Raw genomic sequence first — 25,900 nt, 5'->3', positions numbered from 1 at the left:
AAGAGAAGTATTCTTCCAATTTGACCGTAATGCTGATCAATTTCGCTTACGAATAGTAACCATAGATGAAATATGGTTGTACCACTATGATCCTGAATCGGAACAACAGTCAATGGAGTAGTAGCACTCATTTCTCCATCGCCCCAAGAAGTTCAAGACACAGAAGTAGGTTGAGAAACTGTTTGGAACATTCTTCTGGTATAAGTATGGAGTGGTAGACTACCTCCTCAATGGTCAGATATTTAATCCAGAATCTCTACATTACTTACAAAACTGAAAGAAAAATTCAAAGTTCAACGCTGCGGAAAATGAAAAGAAAGGAATTCTGTTCCTTCAGGAGAATACACCTGTCCCTGCGAACATAACTGACATTGAATAATCTAGGATTTCAATGTCTAGATCATCATTCTTATTTAGCTCCGTCTAACTATTACATGTACTTATTTCCCAAACTTAAATAACACTTGAAAGATGCCATTTTAGATCTGATAGGGGTAGTGCTACGAACAGTGGTGCGAGGAAATCTCGATTTTTTTAACTTTTCTGCAAAAGCTGGAGCACTGTACAAGGTAGTATATTGACTCTTGGGGGAAGAGAAGAAGAAGTAAAACTTCACCAATCCACGTGCACTCCTTCTGGGTTGGGCTACGAATTTTTCAGCAGTTCCTAGTCAATATGGTAGACGTCACGTCAGTACTTTGAAACAAAATAAGTAAAGGAGCACTAGTATAAACCAATTACTAATTAAAGATCAGCACTCTGACAATACATTTTATTGGGAATAAATTTCATTCCATAATTTTATTATTATCATTTGCAGGAAGGGAAAACACAACTCTTTTTATCTCCTTCAAAAAAGTAAGCCCTAGTAGTTGCAAACTAAACTGTTATAAGCACATCCTCTGAATATTGGAAGCCGAGAATAATGTTTCAGAAAAAAGAAGTTTTAAATAAAACAAAATATGAAACTGAAAACTTCAAACCTGGACAAATACAAACAAGTTACGTAACTGGTTTTTCTTTTGTTTCCAACCGAAGTTGATCCAATGAGAAGAAAACAAGTCGACCAAATCTACTATTGTTCGCTAGGCACAATTATTAAAAATCATAAGAAAGAAGTATAACTAAAATTTACCTCAAAAGGGGCTAAATTAGAAAACAGAAATATGCGTGCATACCCAGACGCTCAAAGAAGAAAGCTTGAGGATTAATCTGCTACATAGTAAATTCATGGAAAGTAGACTACAATTTGTCAATGAGATTGGTTATGATACTGATATATAATACTACTTGAAGAATGTTTAAAGATTGTACGAGTCTGGGGGGGCAGTCTAGGCGGCAGTCAGGGGGGCAGAAGTAGCAACTAGGGTGGCGCACGCCACCCTTGCCCCCCCTCTGACGTCATCACTGTATTGTTATGTTTACTTTTTGAACTTAAGCACTTTCACATCTCCTTAAAATGAATTAAGTAGAAGTTCATTAAATATGAGAGAAACTAGTTGCAAAAAAAAATCAATAAATAGATCAAGATATTTAGAATATTTGATGTATAATAAATATACATTATACACGATTAATGTAAAATAATCATTGAAATTAACAATAAAGCATAATTTAAAAAAAGCATAATTAAACAAGAAATAAAGCATAATGTGGGTTGCTCTAACAATTAAGTTGTATGAAGACGAGAAGAAAACGAAAGCTGATTCCTTAACGAATTTCGTTGATCATCTTTGTGCCTACAAAAACGCATTCCTAGAAACCTACAAGCTAGGTATCATCTCTGTGATTATATCAGTTTCTAGTGCTACATGTGAAAGGTCATTCTCTTCTTTGAAAAGATTAAAGACTTGTATACGCAAGTCAATGACTCATGATAGGTTGAAAAACTTAGTGTTACTTTATATTGAGAAGAAAATTGCTAATTCGTTAGATCTTTAACAAGTTGTGGATATGTTTGCTGCTGCCCACACGAATAGAAAGATCCTCTTCAAGTAGAGGCATGAACCTATAAGTTATTTTCTTTACCTGTAAAAGTGTATTTGCTTCCACTTAAGTCAAACAGCTACACATATTTTAAATGCCATGATTAAATAACTATTTACTTATATTAGAAATCAATTGCATTAATGAATCCTAGTTGTTTGAGGTACTAAATTCTTATATTTTTACTGTTTTCCAAAGAGTAAAATCATGAACAATAAAGATGGAAACATTCACCTTGAATACACACACACACACACACACATATATATATATATATATATATATATATATATATATATATATATATATATATATTGGAAAAAACTCTAGCTACGCTACTGGACACCATGCACCAGAGATGAATTCTCTACCACTGAGCCACCGCGGCCCTGCTTGGGCTTGGTCGTCCATATCCAATGTCTCTTTTGGCGTTGCTTAAACAACTTCTAGTTTTGTTCTAAATCCAGACTCCATATTGGCGTAGATATTAATATTACAGTCGTTTGGTAAAATCAATCTTCCACATTTAAAAGTTAAAGTACACACAAGTAGAAAAATAAGCATTTATCATAAAAACACTAGCTGCAAGTGTTCAAAATAGATTTATGGTTTCTATAAAATCAATTGAAAATTGCTATTTTTAATTAGGCAGCTAGTGAAAAACAGCAGCTTTCAACTCCAGCCGAGTTTAAACTCAACCTAAACTCAGTTGACCAAAGTGAACTGACCAGATTGACCCGACCCGACAACCCGACCCGATAACCCGACTGACCCGACCCGACAACCCGACCCGAGTGACCCGACCCGATAACCCGACCCGACAACCCTACCCGCTCTGACCCGATTGACCCGACCCGACAACCCGACCCGAATAACCCTACCCGCTCTGACCCGATTGACCCGACCCGACAACCCTACCCGAGCTGACCCAACTGACCCGACCCGATAACCCGACCCGAGTTGACCTAACCCGACCTGTTTGAGAGCACTACCTCATAGCCAAATTAGAATGAACGTAGAACGATTAAAATATCCTTCCCGAGCGAGCATCGAACTCGATGTCCTCTTAGTAGGGAGAAACCTTACTGACTGCATCACCGTCTATATATATTACAATACTTTGTAAATCACAAGTAATAGTTTTGTCTTGAAATTATACAGATTTCTCGATATGATATTGCCAAAATTTCTGTTACTGTTTAATTTCTACTTCATATCATAGTCGGAAAAACAAGTTATACTTTAGTTTCGTCTACGATGTTGAGGAATATATCCCTACGTTTTTTCAACGGTTTATAAACGTAACAATGCTTACAGATTGTCATTTGTAGGTCGTTTTGAAATAATTTATCCTAATCTTTCCTCATACTTCTTTACTTTTTTTAAAAAAAAATCCGTTCTTTCCTGTTGATTCTGGTCTGATATTTTCTCGTTTACTCGCTTTTTTCTAAATCCAATTTTGGAAGCAAGTCGTTCGTTTCCGCTCTCCATATTTCCCTTCGCTTATCTCTGGCAATTGCCTCCATTTCCTTCTGTTTCCTCTGCTGATACTTTCGTCATCTAGACACAAAAATCAATGTTGCCATCTGTAAGCAATGAAAATGATCTAACAAATAAATCATAATTTTTGCACTAAAATAATACTTTAAACAAGGAAGTAATACCACAGTTAGCATTCATGAATTATACACTTAGAACTAAATACAAAAGTACTGTAAGTTATATCCATCATTTAAGTTTTGACCCCACTAAAATGTTAGTAAAAACGCTGAAACTTTTTTCAGACGAAATATAGGTCAATAATTTTGGCCCAGTTGCACAGCGGATGCTGAACATAAAAATTATAGTTTGCAAACACTTAGATAAGGAAGGGGTTGCTTATTTTCTTTTTGAGGTTTGAGGTTTTATCATCTTATCCTTGATCATTTTCAATCCTAACAATTAGTGGTATTTTTAAGTGTCTAGGAAGTCACATGACATGTTTCAAGATTCATATTTTACGAAAACTATCCTTGAAATAAGGTATTAAAATTAGGTGAATTTACTTCTTTTGTCCTACTTGATTTCAACCATGAGCAATAGACCCCATTTGAATGTCTCAATAAAACAGTTTTCTGTTGTGCTTCATGAGAAATACGTATGCGGTGTATAGGTCCCTAGTTGGAAATCCGGCTTATAAGAGACCAAGGAAATACGGAAGATAACATGAAATAGGATTTTTAGGGAAATAGGTAACTTCACTTTTGATCAGGACGCGGTCACATGGGGGCCCACCGGGGGGGATTGAGTGATTACAACATCCATTCTACAGTTCAGATCTAGCACTGCAGCCTTGGCAATAAACAAATGTATGGACTTAAACATTGTCAGGCAGTATGCGAGCCCAATGCACGGCGACTGATTCAAATTACTGTCTTCATATAAAGTTTACTTTTTTTTAAATTATTGTTCAAAGCCTTTGTATTTTAATAAGGTTTTTCCAAAATCAATGCATGTGAATTGTGCTGCTATCTTTGGAGTTCTTTTAAACTATACGTTTGTGGACGTTTATATGTTTGTGGTCAATCCTTTCGACAATGAGATCTCGGAAACTACAGGCTCTAGAAAGATGACGTTCTTACTGATCGATTGCAAATTGAGTGTAGATTGTTCAGTTCTAATTGAATATTTAAAAAACATGGCCATTATTTCTTTATTACATTTTTACGGGTACACTGGAAGTGTTAAAAAAACTAAAGCATCATATCCTACACATTATACATTCCAACACCACATACTTGTATATAGGGGTTACATACATCTCAGGCGTTTGTTTCATTTCCAAATTATAATGAAACACAAAGGAGAGCCATTTCTCCACTCTAACAGTAAGTTGATCTTTATTGTTTAGAGTGTTTTGCCCACTGAATATTGTTTTTTTAGTGTTTTGCCCAAGGGAGTGTTTTGCCCACCATATATCACTGACATTATAATTAATTGTGTGTGTAATGTATTTGCTTATTACATACTGCATTCAAGAAGAAAGAAAACACTGATCATACATGAATTAAAAACTCCAACCGAAGTAGAGTGAAATCTTGCAAACGGTGCGAGATATTGAAAAAGTAACCGACAAAATCTCCCCTTTATGGTATCTCTTGCCAATTTTTGTCAAGACGTCTTTCGTTTCTGTCTGTAAAGGGACATGTACAGATGAGAGGAATAACAAGGAGATTAATGCTCATATGTGAATGATGCGCTGTGTAGGGAGCGTAGGTTCGGCTAGTATACCATGAACAGTTTATTACCAGTGGCGGGATACTTCAGTGCAGTCCAGAACCTTTTTGAAATACCCTCGAAAGCCTTCCAGTTTCCTTGGACTTTGGGTTAACTATCTACTAAAGTTTTAGGTCTCGATCTTATTCCAGAAAATTATATTTTAATGTTATTTTCAATCAAAAATTCAGGCTTAATCAAAGAAACACGAGTTTTCTCGAACAATGTTGTCAGCAGGAAAGTGTTAAAAACTGAAAATTTCCTGGTGTTATGACGAATATAATAATTGTTCTCAAGGACTCAAACAGATGAATTACACATCGTTCAATATTTCATGAACCTACAACATTGTTCTCGTCTTCAGGGTAAAGTATGAGAGACCAACCACAGAAACCTTTATTATATGGGTGCTAGCAGGAAAAGGGCGAAGTTTGATTGGTCATTGGCGATGTCCAATCAGCGTCAGTCTATGGCCTCAATTATGATTAGCTGGTTTATTATATTGGTAACGAAGCCCTGTTTGCTTGATTCGTATACTTTATTTTTTTCCAATGAGGGAAGGCCATATTTGGCTGAGTTGAAGACCGATATCCCTATTGAGGTTGCTGCCTTTTCTAGTGTTTCCATTGCTTCCTTCACTTTACTCTACATTGCCATATGCTTATTCGCACTTCACTCACTCACTCGTCCTTCCACTCTTTGAAAATGCATAAATAATACGCGAATATCTTCTACCTACAAAGTCTGGTTGCTAACACTCCGCGATGTTCATTGCTCCTCCCCTGTTATAGTCCTCTATCAAGCAATTTTAAGCCTTTCTCTTTTATCTTTTCCTCCAGGACTGCAATCCAATGGATGTTTCTCTACAGTTGCATTTAGTTTCCGTAGCATTAACACTTTCCTATCCATATCCACTTTTGTGTATTTAGCTTTCAACTTCAAAGATTCTTTACGGTTTGATTTCACAGTTCAACACATTTCTTTTGGCCAATGATTTTTTTAAGTATTTATCTCATGCATCTATTACTAAATATTAGTGACTTACTTCTTATTCTTATTCTGGTCCATAAAAATTACTTTTAAATACATTAATTTAATATTACAGCTTTTTCTGTACAAATAAAGTATGATCAAAGCAGGGCTTGTTTTATGTATTTAATGTTAATTTCGAGACGAGATTCAAAACGAGACACAGCTCTTCCAATAGAAACAGATTTATTTTCCGAGACGAGACATCACTTTTGTGACACATTTTTTAGAGACAATACAACTTTAAATCTCGTCCTGTGCGCAACCATATGAACAGTCTTGGTCTGCAAAACTGGAAAGTCCATCTTTGTTTGAAATGTTCTATTTTTATGCATACATGGAATTAAATCAAATGAGCACGAATCTCCCTTCGAAAATAGAGATCTCTCCAGATCAATTGGAATTAAGTCGAGACTTTATTACTACCTACGTACAGTTGATAGAGTAGGACTTTGATAAGAGAGATGAGTAGCCAGTTTTTTTTTTTTTTTTTTAAACAAGATTTTGCAAGTTTCTGCATGTTTAGATTTATAAAAGAGTTTTCTCGAGCGATCCATGTAGTAATGATTTTTTTTTAATTTTTCCTCGAAAGATTCATTTCTTTTCTGTGATCAAAAAATTTCTGCCTTTTTTTTTTTACCCCATACATATTATTCTTCTTTAGAAGTCCTTATGTTCGTAAGTTTTTCTCTTTCTTTTAAAAGTCGGTAAGTTCGTAAGTTTTTCTTTTCCTTTTAAAAGCCCGTAACTTAGTAAGTTTTACTCTTTCTTTTATAAGTTCGTAAGTTATTTTCTCTTTCTTTTAAAAACCACAAGTTCGTAAACTTTTCTTTTCCTTTTAAAAGTCCTTAAATTCGTAAGTTTATCTGTGTCTTTTAAAAGTCCGTAAGTTCATAAGTTTTCTTTCTTTTTTTTTTTTACAAAAAAGTCCGTCAGATCTGAAGTTTTTCTCTTTCTTTTAAAAGTATGTAAGTTAGTAAGTTTTCTCTTTCTTTTAAAAGACCGTAAATTAGTAAGTTTTACTCTTTCTTTTATAAGTCCGTAAGTTCGTAAGTTATTTTCTATTTTTAAAAAAAACACAAGCTCATAAACTTTTCTTTTTCTTTTAAAAGTCCGTAAATTAATAAGTTTTCTCTTTACAAAAAAAAGTCCGTAAGTTCTTAAGTTTTTCTCTTTCTTTTAAAAGTCCGCAAGTTCGTAAATTTTTCTCTTTCATTTAAAAGTCCTCCTATAGAAAGCAATAAAACGATTTGAGTGAACTTCAATACAAGCAAATTTACAAGACGAGAAAAGAAAAAAATAATAACTAGAAATTATGGAAGAAAATAATAGACCTTCCAATACATTTCCTATAGCAACAAAACTTACAATCCAACAGTCTTATTGGAGTATAATCTGAAAATATTGAATTTTGAGGTGTATTTTGTGAAAATCTGGGAAGATGAAAGTCTGAAGTATATGCTGTAGTATATAAGACTTAGCAATTTCAAAATCTGAGATACGATGTTGTAGGTAACAACTGTTTTGTTTGTTCATTTGCTCACCATGCTTGCTTCAATTTAATTTCCATGATTATTACATCTACATACTTCCAAATCTTTCTATTTTGGGCACATAGCTTCGATTTTAATATTGTAAAATTCGACATAAACAATTATCAAAGCAAAAAAATCTCTAATATATAACATTAGAATACATCACAATAGCATTTTCTGGACACATATATTGACCTTTCAGAACATTATGACCAACTACCTATGGACAGCAGCTATCTAGTATCTAATATCTGGTAGTCATAGGACAGCAGGCATGTTGTTTAGCATGGAATAAACAGAACCTTGGTAGGTGGCTGATCCAAAGTTAGCCCTTCGCGATTTAACCTTCAGGTATTGCACTGAGAAAAATATTTTATCCGGACATCGGCATATTGTACAAATCAAGGATGTTATAAAATAGAGGATCTGCCCATACAACAAAATCGAGAAGCCATACGTCACAGCTACGCCACACCTACTCTGCCCACTTCGAGCCACTAAGATCGTAATGTTCCGAGCCAACAATCATGGCGGAAACGAGAGTAGCCAATCAGACGTGCCGGCTCAGACGATGTTCATTTGCTTTTTTGGATTCATTGAGTTCATAAGATGAAGATACGTATGGACAGATCCTCTATTATATAACATCCTTGGTACAAATATACGAAATCCTTATGTTTACTACGGAAATTTGTACGGAGGATACGTTAACCATATGCAACATACTTTTCCCACTTAGATGTTACATCATGCCGTTGCAGGATGTGTGACATCTAATAGTCTTCCGTATGTATGTATGTTACATACGTCAGCTATATCTTACATACATACATAAACCTATGTGTTATCCTGACTGCCTATATGGAGTTCTTCCTTTCGTACGAAAAGTAACTTTATTCGGAACACTTGTACGGAAAGTGAACCCTGTTTCAAAAAGAATATACGTATTACGAATAATTATTTTGTCCAAACTATCGATCGCTGCGCCTCGGCTCGGCTATTGGAGAAACGAATACATAGTCTAGTTTATATTAATAGCCGCTAGATGTCAGTTGTCTTCTGTTTTGCTTGGTAACCGTCATATGTTTAAAATGGCTACTCCGCAGCAGAAATCATTTTGTGTTCTCGAGTTTGCGAAGTGCAATTCCGTGATTACAGTGCAAAGACGTTTTAGGTTGAGGTACTAAATTGATCCTCCGAATTGGTGGAATATTCGCAGATGGTATGGGAGAGGAAGGGAATTGCGATCAGTTGGGAATGACGATCAGCCCACTTTGCCCTCTTGCATGACCCGAAGAGAAGTCAAACTAGTGCTGCCATCTGCCTCTTGTAACGAAGTTTCTTGTGTATTGTCGAGGAAGTTGTCAGAGAAGACTGAAGTCTACAGCGTGCTGAAACTTGTTTTTGTTGATTTTCTTATAAGGATCTGCATATTTCAACTCATAATAGGTACAATTTTAAGTTGTAAGATCTTGAAGTTACTAAGATTCATAAAAAGTTATATTTACGTCTAATGCATGACAAATAGTTATATTTCAAATAAACCCACCAGCTCAATTTTCAAAATGGCGCAATGTTGGGAATGCCGATCAACGTGATCGATTTACCATAATGGTGATCGCCATTTCCAACAAACTTTTGGAATACTTCTCCAACCAAAAATTATAAAAGAGGCTAGACCTAAGATAGGCAATACGCCTACTTGAGTCAAACACTGAAAGTTTGGTATCGGTGTAACCTTTATGGATCGTGGGTGCATGCTAACTGTACTTCTGTGGACTCACCACGTGAATATATCTGTGACGTGTCTTTGGAAAAACGTCAATAAAACATTCAGTTGTTTCTCAGTCTCTCGAAGGCGCAGTTTAGCAAAAAAAAAAAAAAAAACTGCCTATGGAACTATGTGTATTTATTAAGCTTGTACTGTGATCACCATTACCAACATGTGATGAGAATGGCAACCGAAGTAGCAATTTGACTTTTTTCCATAGTGTTCCGAACTGAAAGAATGATCCTCTTTTATCTTACAAACTTATTGTAAAAGGATTAGAGTATGTATTTACAAATTTGTTTCAATATATTTGTCAAATGAAACAGCGTAATAACCCATTTTTCTTAGGTGATTGCCCTTGCCCATCTCTTCCCTATCGACAGTTTGTAGATACAGGATGTGTATGTAAAGGAAAGAGTCCTGGCCGCCCTCGTGTTCCTGAAGAAAATGTTGCACGAATTCAATCTGCTTTCCAACGTAGTCCTTCAAAATCAACTCGTCGTGCCAGTCAGGAGTTACAAGTGCCGACACCAACAATTTGGCGTGTTTTGAGACGTCGGTTGTTTATGAAGCTGTACAATTTACTGCTGTTACAAGCTCTGCGTCCTGATGACAAACGCAAACATATGGTATTTTGTAACGAGATTCTGGATGCTATTGACAATGATAACACTTTTGCACAACGCATCGTGTTCAGGGTTGAAGCGACTTTCCGTGTTAGTGGTCAGGTAAACAAACAAAATGTTCAAATTTGGGGCCTACAGAACCCACATGCAGTCATTGAACATGTGCGAGATTCGTCCAAAGTCAATGTGTTTTGTGCGATATCCCTATCATCTGGAAACACGGTTAACAGTCAGCAGTATCTCGCTAGGTTACAAAACTGCTTGTTTCCGAGGCTGCACGAAGGCAACTTCATTTTTCAACAAGACGGGGCACCCTCTCACTGGAGTCGCGAAGTGCGTGAATATCTGAATGAAACTATACCGAACCGTTAGATTGGTCGTCAAGGAACTGGCGACTTAGTATGTCTCAGCTGGCCTCCACGGTCACCGGATTTGCCACCCTGTGACTTCTTCCTGTGGGGTTTCGTTAAAGACAACGTTTATCTACCACCACTCCTACAGAACCTGGAAAAGTTGAAGAACCGGATCCGTACTGCCATAACATCAGTGACGCAGGACATGCTTGCCCGAGTATGGAAGGAACTTGAGTATCGATGTGATATTGTTCGTGTCGCAGATGGAGGACATATTGAACATCTGTAATTTGAACTTTGAACTGTAATTTGAACTTGAGAGGTTCATAAATATGTGTGTAAAATTTCATATTCGTATGTCTTAAAGTTTAATAAATATATGCATTCGAAATACGTATAGGGTGTATTATTTTATATACTTTTTCAGTTATCCGTTTGCTGTACGTTAATTCCAGAAACTACAGGATTTACACATGTAGCCTACGTTTTTAAGTATCGTCACATACTTTTATTCCCTCAGTGTGTGTTGTTTATCAATCCTCTTATTCTTCCCAAACTTTATAAAGTTTGTCCCGGTATAACATTAACTATTGGTTCGCTTTATAATGGAAACCGTGATAGTCGTATTGCTTCGTTATATAGACGTATAGTGCACACAATTCACGACGGAGAGTTGACCTAAAATGAATAACTATTCCACAGTCTAACAGGCACGAAAATCTGGTTGGTCACTTACCTGTTCCCTTGCTATTCTTCTGTGTGTTATCGCTCGAACAGAACTACAAACGACGTATCTGTCATGCTAGAAGTTTTTAATACTTGAAACGGATGCATTATATCCACTCTGCCTAGTTTTCGGATGTATTTATTAGTCCTTATCTTTTAGGGATGGCACCAATGAACAATGACAAATATAAGAAAGAATAAAAAAGGAAAAAAGAATTTCATACAAGAGAAACTGAGGGAAAAAACGAAAAAAGAAGTATTTTTTAAAGCAAGAATATTCGCTCATTTCTATCTCTCGTTTGTCATGAGCGAAGAACGTAAGATCAGGTCGTGTATCATGTGGAGAGTAATTTCTCAGCAGCGGCAATGCAGAGACTGTGGTCGACACTTTCCTGGATCTTTAAGCTACTCTCCTTTTGCTCGCTTTCCTTCTCCCTTCCATAGCGTCGTAGGTTTCTTTTTATTCCTTTTTGGTTTCTCTTCTTTTTTCTAGTACGAAGTCCTCATCTCATCTTTCATCTCCTTCTGTCATCATATCTAGGGTAGACTAGACTCACACAGGGGGTGGTTAGGTGGGAAAGCGATGACTGAGGGACGCAGAAAGTCATATAGGGACGTATATCTGTCTCTTGTGGTCGCAAGAAACGCGGAAAATGTGCTTGGCAAAACACATTTTATATATACAGTTGGAAAAAAGGATTTTTATTTTTATTTTTGGTTTCTTTTTTTTTTAGAATAGAGCTTTCCGGATCCTGTATTAAAGTTCTAATCTCAGAAATCAAACTATTTACTTGTACAAATCAAATACCGTTATAAATAATACTCTACTATGATGGTAAATCATCATAATAGGTATTCTGGCGTTATTGACAGGTCACTTTTCACTACTGAGACTTTTTTATGATCCACGGTCTTCCGCTAATCTCTTAGCCTTCACGTACGATTTTTCTGTTTTGATGTCGTCCATTAATTGTAGTCTTCTTCGCCTCTCTCTCTCTCTTTCCTTCCACCATACCCTCTAATACGTCCTTCAAGATGTACTTCCTTCTTAATCAATCTCAACCAGTTTCACCTCCTCTTCTTAATAATATCTAAATTGGTTCTTTTCTCCCCCTCCATTTCTAACATCCTCTCATTCGTTTTTCCCTTGACCCAACTGATTCCCCCCATTCTTCTCCACACCAACATTTCTAAAGCTTCCAGTTGTTTTTCCTCAATTTTGCTTAATGTACATATTTCTGACCCACTCCACACGAAGCATTTTAAGAGTCTTTTCCTCAACTCTTTCTTCAAGGTTCAACAAAATAGTATTTTCTTCCTCTCGTTACCATAAGTTGTTCTTTATGGTAAATAATACTCCACAAGTTGAGGATTCCCATGCACTACAATGCACCGTATCTACCCCAGAGCCCTGCACGGGTCGGGCGCGCCCGGTTAGGCCCGGTGCCCGGCCCGTTTCAAGCTGGACCGGGCCCTAACGGGGCCGGGCACATTTCGGGCCGAATCGGGCCGAACCGGGCCGGCCCGGCTCGGCCCGGATACTCTGAAAAGCGGTTCGAAAACTAATATTGTCAGCCTATTTTTTAAATGTCCTCCACTACCTCTATTTTTGCCGTGTTCGTACGTTCTTACTGTCAGCCTATGTTATTCGTAATGTGTTAGGGAAATTGACTCTTTATTCAAGACTGCGATGTACTGGTAATACTATTACTATTACTACTTCTACTACTACTATTACTACTTCTACTATTACTACTACGACCACTGCTAATACTACTACAACTACTACGACTTCGCGTCAGAGTTGACATGTCTGGTGGTACCGAATTTACCTTCTAAATACAGAATAAAATGGAGAAATGCTAGTTATTATGGCCGGTCTGCGTAGAATGTGAACCGATGCTTGATCTACGGAGGAGAACAGTGGCTCAGTAGAAAAAACACTCTCATCTGGTGCTAGAGGTCGTCGGATCAATCCCTGCTCATGCTATGTGAGCTTTGTGGTGGACAAACACCGTGTGCGTGGGAGTTTCTGGGGTGGTCCCGCTTCCTCCCACTGTTTTCTTTCCACCAATTCATCCCATCATCATCCATACAGCCTGAGCCGTAGTTACCTAAAGGACGTATGATAAAGTCAAGCACTTGACCTAGTAAGTAGAATTTGGTACGCTACCATTGGACCACGGATGCCAAAACCATGAACTGGCGTGCTCATAAGATCAGTGCAATTTGTAGTAATGTTCAATTAGCAAGGCAAATATCAAATGGTGTTACATGTTCATGTATTGTTTATAGTATGACACTACAAATATAACAAAATATAATGATCAAATAAATCACCAAGTCGCCAGGGTCGATTAGGTGTTCCTGGAACGGTGGCTCAGTGGTTGAGCGTTCACCTTTGGTGTATAGGGTCCCTGGTTTGATCCGAGCTCTCGCCAAGTGAACTTTGTGGTGGAAAAACCCCGTGTGGGGGGTTCGCGGCGTTCTCCTGTTTCCTCCCACTTTATTCATTCCACTATTTCATTTATTTCTCATCATCATCGCCTCCTTTATCCTAGTTGGCATAACTTGGAACCACCTACCAAGAAGAATAAACTAATGGATTGGGAAGATAGACATTCAGTCTCTGATGAATTTGATGATGAAGTAAACATCTACCTCAACATGTCATCATGTGTAAGAGAACTAGATATACTGCAGTGGTGGAAGCAACAAGAACAAACATTACCAAAATTGTGTAAATTAGCGCGTCAGTATCTCGTCATCCCTGCTTCTAGTGCGTCTACTGAAAGAGCTTTTAGTACTACAGGCTATATAGCTCAGAAACGGAGAAATTGATTTATTGATTTATTGACATATCAGGCACAGTCCTAATTACAGTCTTACATAGTATATACGTTATACAGATTATGTAGGTTAATAAAACTATTGGTAATAATTACATTCGGCTTACATAATTAATAGAATTCTTAAAACTACTTACATCCATTGCCAGTACATCAAGGTTGGAATTTTCTTTAACTAACTTGTTATAGGTTGCACTAGTTCTCCATATAGGAGATCTGTTTAATATATTTTTCGAAGCAGTGCGCAATTTAGTGGATGGTACGTGGATACATATTTGGTCGTTAAGATCAGGACAGTCTATTTTGCCATGAAAGAGTTTGTGTAAAAATAATAAATCAATATTTCTTCTCCTGAGTTCTAATGTTTCAAATTTAAAATTTTCAACAAGGTTAATGTAGCTTTCAAATTTTGGGTAAAATTTTGTTTTCTTAAGTGTAAGAAGCCTTAAAAACTTATTTTGAGTAGGGGAAGGTCGTCTGGTATCGGACAACGGGTAGTATCGGACAAAAGCAGTTTTCGTTATTTCCCGCTTAGGACTGCACCTAATAAGCTTACAGTGAGTTGATCGGAATGAATTAACCAAGCCCACACCATAGTGGATTTGTCCCATGAACGGTGTGTCTCGTGCTTCAAGGTTTTTGTATTTTTGCGAGTGATCAGGTGCATGGAGATAGATTTTTGTGGCTATAACTTATTACAAAATAAGTGTTTTGATATATTATTGTTATCACAACATTTATTAGGATGTATATATTATAATTTAGGAGTATAGTTGCATTCGTGTTGTTACAATCCGGTAGATAGCCATTCATACGTTGCAAGTCGTTCGGCTGGTATCGGACATTACATTGGTAAATAAACATGACGTTTCTGGCTTTTTCAGGAAACCATTGGGAAAGTACATGGCAATTGGGATGAAGAAAATATAAGGTTGGCCATGGATAAAGTTATTTCCAAATAAATAGCACTACGTCTAGCCGGTTTTAGATTTAGTGTTCCTAAGAGTACATTAGGAGATTGTGTCAAAAAAAGAAAAAAACTGTTGAAAGGAAAAGAAGCCTTGCTTCTCGGATAACAAAGGCACGTTTAGTAGAACGTTTGATCGCGACCAAGAGGAAACACTATACAATCATGTAAAGGCTTTGGATAGTCAACTAATGCCACTAAGCAAACCAGAATTATTAAAACTAACTTACAAACTTGCTGAAAAACTAAACAGCATAATCTGTGGGAAGTTTTTTGATGAAGATTGGATGTAGTGTAACGTATATAAAGACTGGGTCCATGAACAATATACCAATGTTGATGACAAACTGTTTTATCATTGTGATTTGTGTTACAATAAAAAAAATAAGTGGAGATGAGACTAAAAAGTTTGAAATTTGTGTTTTACTTTTATTTTAGTCTGTTTCAAAGCCTAATAAAACTGTATTTTGTGTATAAGAACTCCTGTAAGTAAACAGCTAGCAATTGTAAGTGGTTCTATAAGTAATTGGTTTATTAAATTACCTCAAAAGAGCGATTATCTATAGTTTTATGTTTGTCCGATACCACCCTCCACTTTTTAAGGACGCTAATTTCTATTATCTTTGATTTTTTACAAAAATAAATATTATTAGTTTCTACCTGTCAAATCACCTTTAGCATGTTGTGTATAAGATACCAAGGTATCGTTTTGTACATTAAATAATTGGATATAGGTATTTTTCAGCCTGACAGACTAAAAAAAGCTAAGGTGTCCGATACCAGACGACCTTCCCCTACGCTTAATCAAGAATGAGTATTTCTGTATATTAGGGTTCCATATATTACTACAATATTCTAATTTCTACCTGACGTATGCATAATACAGCACAATTAAAGTTTGGTCATTTTGGAAATCTTTACTGACTCGATAAATATATCCAAGATTTTTGTAGGCTTCTTTACAAATAGTTTCAATATGTTGAATAAAGGATAATTTTGAATCAAAAATAATTCCCAAATCCCTTATAAAATCAAGCTTTTTCAGTTTTTCCCCTAAAGCCTGAGACTGTTGACTCTGTTTCCGTGCTATTCGATGCGTACAAGGACATACAGTAAACCGATGTTCATTTTGCCCTATTGGTTTCTTAAGAAACCTTATATTTTCATTTTCTTAATATCAACTATCCCTTCTATTATATGTGATCTTAAGAGGCATTTATGATAGCTGATATCTATACATTTTTCATTCAGGGGACTTTTGAGGTATTTTTCGTTCAACAATGATATGTGTGGATTTTGTTTTGATTTACTGCCTCGCATTCCGTCATATAGCTCTGTTATTTTCTTGTTACGAACCGTTCCAGGAACACTTCATCGACCCTGGGGTCTGGGAGATTTATTTGATCATTGTTTTTTGTTATTATTATTGTAGCATCGAATTATAAAGAATACAGGAACATGTAACATGATTTGGAATCTGCCGTGCTAATTGAACATTACTACAAATTGCGATGGTTTCGGCTTCCGTGGTCTAATGGTAGGGAACAAATTCTAATTAATAGGTCAAGGACTTGACTTTCTCATATGTTCTTTAGGCAATTACAGCTCAAGACGTATGGATGATGATGGATGAATTGGTGGAGTGAAGACAGTGGACGAAAACGGGATAATCCGAAAACTCCCACGCTCACGGCGTTTGTCCACCACAAAGCTCACATAACACGAGGAGGGATCGATCCGACGACCTCTAGCACCAGATGTGAGTGCTTTACCTACTGAGCCACCGTTGCCCCTAGTCAAGCATCTGTTCGCATTCTACGCAGAGTGACCATAATAACTAGTATTTCTTTCATTTTTTCTGTACTAAGATTGTAAAGTATGTACCACCAGACATGTCAACTCTGACGCGAAGTCGTAGCAGTTGTAGTAGCAGAAGTAGTAGTAGTAGTAGTAATAATAATAGTAATAGTAGTAATAGTATGAATAATAATAATAATAATAGCAGTAGCAGTAGTAGTAATAATAAGAGTAGTAGAAGTACAGTACTTTACAGTCTTGAATAAAGAGTTAATTTCCCAAACACATTACGATTAACACAGGCTGCCAACATTAGTTTCCGATCCGTCTTTCACAGTGTTCGGGCCGAGCCGGGCCGGCCCGGTTCGGCCCGATTCGGCCCGGTTCGGCCCGGAATGTGCCCGGCTCGGTTACAGCCCGGCTCGAGATTCGGGCCGGGCCGGGCCGGGTCGAGCCAGGCACAGAATTCAGATCCATCCGGGCCGGGCCGGGCCGTCTTCGGGCCTGGGTTTGCAGGGCTCTGATCTATCCCTCATCTTTTCTCGTCTTGATACAAGTCTTATCTGCTTCAATACCTTTCATTAATTGTACTCTTAATTTCCTCTACTTCCCTCCACCATACAGTTCGTACAATGCCCCTCACAAAAGGTTTCTTCTCAATTTCAACCATTTTATTCAGTATTGTTCGTTTCTTTCCTAACACCAAGCATTACCTGCAATAATTATTACGGTAACTAATTACTTAGGTATTATTAATTATTTTAACTTTTCTTTTATGTAATAGAGTTATTTAATGATTTGGTTTTTAACAAGTACATCGTGTGCGTGCACCATAAACAAGATCATGGTATTTATTCACATGCTCTCCGTTGAGTTCCACACATGTCTGTAGGCGGAATCCCTATTGTTGAGCAAAAGAGAAACATAATCTGGCTAATTGCTTCGCATGCGTCATTGATTCTTGTATATACATACAGATGGAACACTTATACAGAAAGTATTATAAAACATGCGTTTTCAGTTATACGTTTGCTGTACGTTAAGTCCAAAAACTACACGATTTACAAATGTAAAATACGATTTTACATACGCCACATACATTTTTTTCTCATTGTAAATCTTTAAGACGTTGGAATATATTCCATTTTCAAATTCTTTGCCAATATTTAACTTTTGATTTCGACACAAATTATCAACTCATTGGAGAATTTCAATGTTCCAAATTTAAAGTTGAGGTTCAGAACTATTTCCTTGAGGTACACCTTACTCAATATATTAAAAGTTATAATATAAATTAAGTCATAACTTAAAACCACAACCGGTGAAAATTCTTTTTTAAAAAAACAATATGAGATGCTTACCTGTCTTCCCTTTAATTTCATGTAAAAAGAAAAAAGAAAACATTTCTAAAAAGTAATTTAATGGATGCGGTAGGTAGCATATGGTACAAATTTCTCTCACTTATAAAAATTGCCATTTGAATTGGTGTAACGAGCAGAGGCTTTCAGAAGATAATTTACCTTTAATAGGTAGGAATAAAAAAGAGGAAGATGGAACAATAGTTGCAAAAACTTTCCACCAGTGTCCGGTAATTGTGAGCACAAGCAGGTGAAAGGAAAAATGTGATTAATATGCGGATGGATCGCGAGGTTTTACTACGCTTTAAAAAAACTTGGAAAAATACGTTACCTCTGTATGTGAGTGTGTGAAATAATATGTAGAAATAATGTAGTAATTTGCTTAGTGGTTTCCGTGAATTATGATAAATTATTATTGTCTAATCACCACTAATTCTGAAACAGGTGCAAGTTCTTTTTTCTTACCATTCTTTTAGATATATTAATGTGAAGTTTCCCCTTTTCATGTAATATACAAATGAAAGAGATGCTTCCAGCTATCCAAATAGATAGTGCGCGAGGTTTTGCATTTGGGCCCGTATAGATCAACAAAAATTTCGATATTGGGCCACCATCGAGAGGCAAATAGAGTACTATTTTGAATGAAGTTGTAACGAATTCTTGTCTAGGAAGTCAGAAATAACGGCAATGCGAGCTATGTACTGACCAAAAGTGCCCATTTTGGACTAATCTAACTTAAACTCATGCTTATATAATATAATGTCCACCTCACGCTCACTCGAACTCATGCTCACACCTTTTCGACATCACACTCACTCGACCTCACGCTCATAACATCTTTTTAACATCACGCACACATTGCCTCACATTCAGAATATCCTTTTGACGTTACGCTCGCTCAATCTCACGCTCACAACATTATTTCGACATCACAGTCATGCGACTTCATGCTCACATCATCAACCCAACATCAAACTCACAGCATCATCTCGATATCACGCTCACAATTCCCTTCGACTTCACGCTCACTCAATCTCACACTCACAATATCATTAAGACATCACGCCCACTCGACCTCACGCTCACGTTATGATTTGGAACTCACACATACTAAACCTCACGCTCACTTCGTGAGAGTGAGATCCAAAAAAAATCTTTAAATTTTACGTCCCACGGGTATGCCGGTTAGGCTAAAGGAGATGATGATGATGAGAAATGAATGAAATTGTGGAATGAAGAAAGTAAGAGCAAACGGGAAAACCCCGAGAAAACCCACTCACACAGTGCTTGTTCACCACAAAACTCACTCGGCACGAGTTGGGATCAAACCAAGGACACCATGCACCAGAGGTAACGCTCTACCACTGCTCCACCGCGGTCCCCTAAAAGGGTGAGGTCGAGCGCCGCAGTCATGAACGCCGACTTCGTGATTTCAGTCATCTTTGATACTGATCATATATCATTTTTCAACTAAAGGACATAGCCCAGGAAATATGGTGTAAACAAATATTAAAAAAAATAATAAGAGTGAAAAAAGCCTTTAGAATAAAGGAAAGTGTACTTTGTGGTTGTTTATTAAGGGGCTAAAATACCAAGACCCTGTCTAACATTTCGTAAGTTTCTTTTGTTCCACGTCCTTCTTCAACACCGAAGTTATGAAGAACAGAATTTATTATTTAACGTGGCCTTCAAATTATGACCGGGACTTGAATCCGGTACAGTTGGCTGGTGCATAGACCATCATACAAGATCAAACTTGGTAGTATAGACCTTCCCCACCTCACTATCTCGCCTCTAACACAGCTGGGTTACAAATTTGGTCCCAGGTCTAATCTTTCATGTGGAATATTTTACTACAAAGAGCAGAGACATGGACAATGAATGTTATGAAAAACAATTAGAATTATATTTAAATACGGCGATAAAGAAGATAGAAGAAAATTAGCTGGATTGTAAAGAAAGTCATTAATAATTACGAAGTGTTTGGGAGAAATGTAAGAGGAAAGAACAATGGCGTATAAACAAAAACAAGAAAGAAAAAAAAAGCTCATTAGGATGGTTTGAGAATAAACTATCAACGAACTTAAAAAGTTCGATACTGAATTGTCTATGTGTGTGTGTGTGTGTGTGTGTGTGTGTGTGTGTGTTTGTTTGTTTGTGTGTTATTTGGGAATTTTTCAATTTTGAGTCCTCCATTCGGTAGAGCATCAAAAACTATCTCAAAGAAGTGATGGAATTTTTTTGCGTCACTCTTACCGTTCCCGAGATATTGGTCAAAAAAGTTCTAATTGTGGAAGTTTTAAAAAGCCATATCTCGGGAACCATAGAGAGATTATATTGGTGTTGATCAATACCTAAGACGGTGGTAAACATTTTGGTATCAAATAGTAACCGGTGGCCACCGTTCCCGAGATATTGGCCAAAAATTTCGGTATTTTTGGAGATTTAAGGAGCCATATCTCGAAAACCGTAAGTTATAGAGAGATATTTTTGGAATTTTTAATTTTGAGCATGTGCCTTCTTAAAACAACATATCGTAGAACGTTTTAACAGAACTCTTAAACAAAACATGTTAAGAAAATTTAGTGCTCAAGGAAATTATAAATGGATGGATATATTACAAGAATTATTTATAGAGTATAATAATAAAGTCCATAGAACAATTGGTATAAAGTCTGTAGAAGTTAATAAGAAAAATGAATTCTTTTAAGTTCGTTCTGGCAATGCTCTTGGAGCATTCTCAATTGTTTTTTTTATGTATTTGTTATAAAATATAAGGAAAATAAATGGTAGCAAGAAAAAAGTTTAAATTTTTAGTTTAACGTCCCACAGTTATGCACCAAAGCTAAGAGAGACGGTGACGATAATGAACCGTGGAATAAGCAAAGTGAGAGGAAACTGGACAACCTTCAGAAAACCCACAAACAAACTATTTGTCCACCACAAAGCACACATGGCTGGGATCGAACTAGAGTTCTCACGCACCAGAGGTGAGCGATCTACCACTGAACCGCCATGAACCTCGGGAAGAAAGAAGAATTTAAGTCGATGGACTGTATTAAGGCTGGAAGACAGATAAGTTTAAAGCAACGTGGTGCACTTTTTATTTACAGCAAAAAATCGACCATCGTAATTATGGTTATGAAGGTCTAGAATATTTGTTATTTTTAACCAATTTGAGTTCGTTACAAGACGTCAAATAAATTAAAATCCTAATGTCAATCCCAATCGCAAACTATGTCAAATGAATTGTTCCAATATTTGTTAAACGACATTGTAAGTTACTGTCTGTTTATTTACTATATCTTTACCAAATGTCTGGTGTATTTTTTCATTAAAATTCGAGTTACGGGGTACCAAAGTTGGGGTACTTTTGGTCTCTGAGTTATGGATCACTTGGACTTTTGAGTTAAATTTTGGTTTAAAATATCTCATTGCTATTTAGTACCAAAATATGTGGAACGAATTCGTACTTAAACGTTAATTTGAGCACATGAAAATAAATGAAATATGGCTATGTTATAGGTGCAGTGAGCATTTATAATAAAGACTTGCTTTTAATAAGATCTTATTTGCAGTGGCGCAACTTGCCAATTCATAATTTAAATTTCCCCATCGTTGAACAACCTATAGCAATCTTTCTCAAACTGGTAGTCCGTTGACTCTATGGGGATCTGTAGAACAAATTTAGGAGGTCTGTGCCATTATTTACATCTAATTGATAAAAAATATAAATAATTCCATGGACCCTCTGTATGTACACTTTTGTTCAAAGAATCTTAGTCACCCACTTAGCTTCAGAAGGTCATGCTGTGGCAACTGTACATGGAAAATCTTAATACTTTAGCTCTAAATAAAGATTTCCATTGGTCAAAGAAAATCAAAATTCGTCTGATTTAGTTCCGATTAAGAGTGCAGGGCTTTTCCAAGAGATGTGGGTGGTCAAGTTTTTTTTTGAACAAGACTGTACGTACTGTATGTTGTATTCTTCTTCTTAATACATATGAAATAATAGGTGTGCTTGTTATAAGATTTTCGGATACAAAGGAATCACTTAGAGTTAAAAAAAAAATCTATATACAGATAGATCTTTTCCCGATCAACTCGCATGCTATTGCTATTTTTTTTTTTAATTTTCTACTTGAAGGGGATTGGGGGTCAAAATTTACGCAGAAATTATGCACAGTGAAATATAGTGCCTGTGGGGTATGCAACCCACATGTTCTTTATATCATCCGGGTTACATATCTTTCAAGGATAAGGTCCGCGTCTTGATACTTATTTAACGCATTTTTTTACTTTCAAAGATTTTACATAAACATTATCTTTTCCGTGCAAAGAACGGGTATTTCAGCTAGTATAACATACATAAAGATTTGTAATTTAATTGCAGTTAATATGGCTACCTACCTCTCGCCTATTATTACTACGCAGATACAAAAATTTAAAGGTGTAGAGTCTATACCTTGCCTTAAAATTAAGAAATGATCCGCAACTCTAAAATAGTGGGGACTAGGGGTGCACCGACGGGGGGTCCACTGGTTTCAGACCCTCCCCCCATAAAAGACTTCATAACTCAGCACATATTTGTACACTTCCTCAATAAAACTATAACAGGGAAATGATTAAGTTAAGTTGAATGAGTTGATTTTGAGTTTAACGTCCCTTTCAATAGCGAGGCTATATGAGACGGGACCTACTGATTAAAGTGGAATCCGAATCACATGGGTTACCGCCGGGAATCGAACTCGAGTCTCCCACGCCAAAGGCGCGTACACTAACCGCTTAGCCACGAAGGAGCTCCAGGGAAATGATTGATGTAGCATAAAAATGTAATCTTACACTTGATCTGTACTGTTTCTCTTATAAAATAGTTCTATCATTTTTTTCTGAAAATATAAGTGGAAGTATTTTACAATTACTTATTGTCTTATTTGGATGCAGAATAATACCCGTTCAATCCTACACAGAGGTAGTGGCCTACAGCATTGGATCTCCCCGAAGCTTGGACCTCTCTCAATAAAAAATTTCAGATGCGCGCATGGTAGGAACTAATGGTCTTGTATTTCATCATATATTACAATTTAGAACGGAAATAATTAAATGAGGCAATATTTTCATGTAAGTAAACCTTTGAAGTGCGAAGGATTAAAGTATAAAGATACCACGTTTTGAAACATTCGTTTACAAATTACAACTCAGAGAAATCCTCTATTAGAACATTCACGCCTAAACAAACCAGAGATGTTCAAAATTTTTGGTGTATTTAATTGTCAAAATATTTAACTAGATTGCAGTTGAAGAACTATCAAACTAACCTCATCTTGTCTATCTTCCAGAAAATTAACTCCTCGTTTCTTTAAATCTTCCAAATTCTTAAAATGAGATTAGGGAACTTTGTGCGTTGGAACTTCCTTCTTACCTCGCTGTATGAAGTTTGTGCTCCATAAATCTTATAAAAGCAGAGGAGAGTTCTGAAGAAAGCAAACGGAAAGAATTTTTAACCTTGAAAGTTAATTTTTGAGTTCTTGACGAGTTCTCTGCAACTCACAGTATTCGTCAAGGAGGACCAGACAAGACAAGGATGAGGAGAGGGGAGAAATTGTAACTTGCCGTCACTTGTGGAAAATTAATAGATTAGGCAGTAACAGGAAACGGTGGTAAATTGAACTAGCTTCTTCAAAATGTAAGTCTGTGGTGGTATATTCCTTGAAAATCGGGTATGATGTGTGAATGTGTGTGTTTCTGTGAGTATGCGGAGAGAGGGAATATCTTCTTCAAGTCCCAAAATGTGGTTTGGAAGGAGGGATGAACTGGAGCAGAAGAATGTTATCACAGTATGCAACTTGGAGAAAAGTCTGGGAAGTCTTTGAGGCGTGCTCAGCTGAATCAACAGCTAAAGCAATAGCAAAAACCTTTCTCTCTTCTCGTGTGCTCTGTCATATAGTACAGTGCAAACCGTTGCTTTCCAAAATGTTTCTGTGTCTTCCTCGCCGTGCCATAAGTAGCTACGTTGCTTTCTCTCTCTCTCTCTCTCTCTCTCTCTCTCTCTCTCTCTCTCTCTGTCTCCCTCTGTCTCCCTCTGCCTGTCTTTGCGTTTTCTCAAAAGGAGAATTACATTACGCTGTGCCAAATTAGCTTCCCTCTGCATCTAAAGAGGTGTTTTCGTGTTAAAAACATGGCGTGTTTTGAGGGAAGGTCAAGTGGCATATAATCAAGTTAGCTTTGGCAACTGTGGTTTTCACTTCACCCCCTCCCCCTCTATCTCTTCATTTATGGCTTTTTCAGACCCCTTAAGTAATGTTTCTTCATCGGGAGCATTGCTTAAACATCCATAATTTTCTAGGTAGCGCTTGTTAACGTTGCTTAAACACTACATCCATTCCACGCTTTCGTACTTTGGTGTTAGGTGCTTTTGCGTAGAATGTGGTGTATGAGAGACTGGAGTGTTTTCCGTGCGCGTCGTTCGACAGATAAAACCAGAAGTTGTGTAGTGGGGCTTCCACATTATCTTCCTCTCAGGGCGAGAAGCAATCTTCTTCCTCTTCACTTCAATTGTGTGTTTTAGCCTCCATAGACGCTTTGTACCGCTAAAAGCTAACACGAGCTGTCGAGAGATATGGTTTATAATATTTCAAGAGCGAGATGCATAACTCATTATTCTATGGCTGGTTTTGCCTGTGGTATTTCATGGACACACACGTTTATGAATGTACTTATAAGGACTAAGCAAACAAATAATTATAACTTAGAAATAAAATTAACCTACGTTACCCAGATGATATTTACTTACTGTACTGTTAATATCAGTACAGTAAAAATGTTTCGAAGTGCCATCCCCTCCAAAAAAGAAAGATCCAGCTTAACCACAACTTTTCTTATCTTCCTTTCTTTAAATGGGAACTACGCAAAAAGTACCAAAGTATTGTTATCTTACTACAATGTCCATTATGTTTAAATCTTAAAATATACTCTTGATAGATGGTAAAAAGGATCTCGTACTAGAAGTTTCAATTTCATCCGGTAGATGTCAACCACCGGAGGACGTTTGCTGCCCTCTAACGACTGAATGTGTAACTTCTACTACTTTGGCAAAAAAACAGAATTCAAAAATTCGTTCCCGATCAACAGTTATCGTGTGAAGTAAAAGACGGGATTTCGGAATTGCTACAGACCCCAGGACCCAACCCCTGTGTATTGCTGTGCCACAACATGTATATACAGTAGACCCAAATACAATGAACTTTATGACTGATGTTACAACACAGGGACACATATTAATCCTATCACCCTGTGACTGTTATTAGAACACGCGTGCACGTAGTAGTCCAATAGGTTTGTCACTGTTGGAATATATATATATATATATATATATATATATATATATATATATATATATATATATATATATATATATATATATACATATGTTAATTCAATAGATTTCCGACTAGTTACTACACGTGATTACACGCTAACCCAATAGATTTGTGACTACTGTTAACATGTAATGAATGCTAATTCAATAGACTTGTGACTAGTTATAACACATAGAAAAATATATACACATGCTAATCTAATAGACTTCTGGCAAACTGTTATAGCATGTGCACGTTTGTAGCTAATTCCTTGGTTATTCTCTTGTAGG

General features: G+C 36.7%; 1 protein-coding gene across 1 annotated transcript in view; it reads left to right on the top strand.

Annotated features, from left to right (window-relative positions):
* Positions 1-25,900, top strand: part of LOC145665945 (lachesin-like) — a 580,434-nt gene that overhangs the window by 553,643 nt on the left and 891 nt on the right. The gene's annotated exons all lie outside the window — the stretch shown is intronic.

Source organism: Thermobia domestica, chromosome 12 (assembly GCF_964235325.1).
Source record: "Thermobia domestica chromosome 12, izTheDome1.hap1.1, whole genome shotgun sequence".
NCBI classification, from domain to species: domain Eukaryota; kingdom Metazoa; phylum Arthropoda; class Insecta; order Zygentoma; family Lepismatidae; genus Thermobia; species Thermobia domestica.
This window is presented reverse-complemented; position numbering and strand designations above follow the sequence as displayed.